We start from the raw sequence: 1,245 nt of genomic DNA, 5'->3' as shown, positions 1-1,245 counted from the left end.
AAAAAGGGCTCTAACCCACCTCCATTATAAACCCGCAATGAGAAGTTATGTGCCGATCGATACCTCGCCCCAAAATGGCGATCGATATCTCACTGAATGACCCATTCAATCTTTTAGCCAAGGGTACAAAATCTGACAAAAAGGGTAGAACAAAACACTTTTATACGCAGGCCTGTTCAATACTAATCATGCTTGTTTTATTTCTTCAATATCCCCTTCTTCAGTACTTATATGCGTTATTTATTGATAGTAAGGCGAACATACAGGCCAGTACTCAGTATCTGTTATTGTTCAATCTATATTAATCCACTTCTTTGTGAGTGTGTACATAATAAGGTTGTAGGTGTAATTATTGAGTGCCGATTCCGATGGAGATATAAAAATTGCCCTCAAGGCGTAAGAAGGATCCACAAAAAACGCTTCTGTTTAAAGTTAAGCGTCACAAACGTAGCAACCATCAGTACCACTTAATATAATATGTTTATTTCAGGACATGGAGGAGTGTTATTATTGGATACACTAGCGTAATGACCCCCCCCCCCAAAAAAAAAAATAATAATAATAATAGTAATAAATAAATAAATAAAAAAAGAAAAATGAGGGGAACAACATGTGTGATAAAATGTCTTAAAAGTCCAGAGCGAGCAAGCAAGCTAGCGAAAGTTTTTTACCTTTTCAAAATAAAAATCAAATATTGTACATATTCAGAAAATAACATATTTTATCGTTTTCCTTTCCTTTTAAGTCGTGTTCTCCTGGGGGGGGGGGAGGGGCATGGCCTCAAGCTCCTCATCTGTAGGCAAGTGATTGGATACAAGTTTTGGGTGTATTTGGGGGTAAATCGTCGACGGATGGTCTAAAAAGAAAAAAAGAAAAGAAAAGGAGACTGATGCCTGAAGTGTACTGAAATCACCCTTTTAATTTTTTTTAATTACAATTTCTCTCCTACTCTCCCTCCTTTTTCTATACTCTTTCTCCTCTTCTTGTTCTTTCTCCTTCGTTCTTCTTCTTTCTCCTCCTTTTCTTGCTCATCTTGCTCCTCATCATCCTTCTCCTCACCTTCACGGCGAAGCACGACATCGCACCTGCATATCTCACTTCACTGATCATACCCAAGTCAACTTCTGGTCCCCGTACACTTCGTTCATCGGGGGAGCGTTTCATGAAAGGACTTGTCTGACGTTTTATCCGACAGTTACCATAGTAACAGTACCTCTCAGCCAATCAACATCAGAGAAAGATGTC

This window comes from Lytechinus pictus, chromosome 4 (assembly GCF_037042905.1).
Source record: "Lytechinus pictus isolate F3 Inbred chromosome 4, Lp3.0, whole genome shotgun sequence".
NCBI classification, from domain to species: Eukaryota; Metazoa; Echinodermata; class Echinoidea; order Temnopleuroida; family Toxopneustidae; genus Lytechinus; species Lytechinus pictus.
This window is presented reverse-complemented; position numbering follows the sequence as displayed.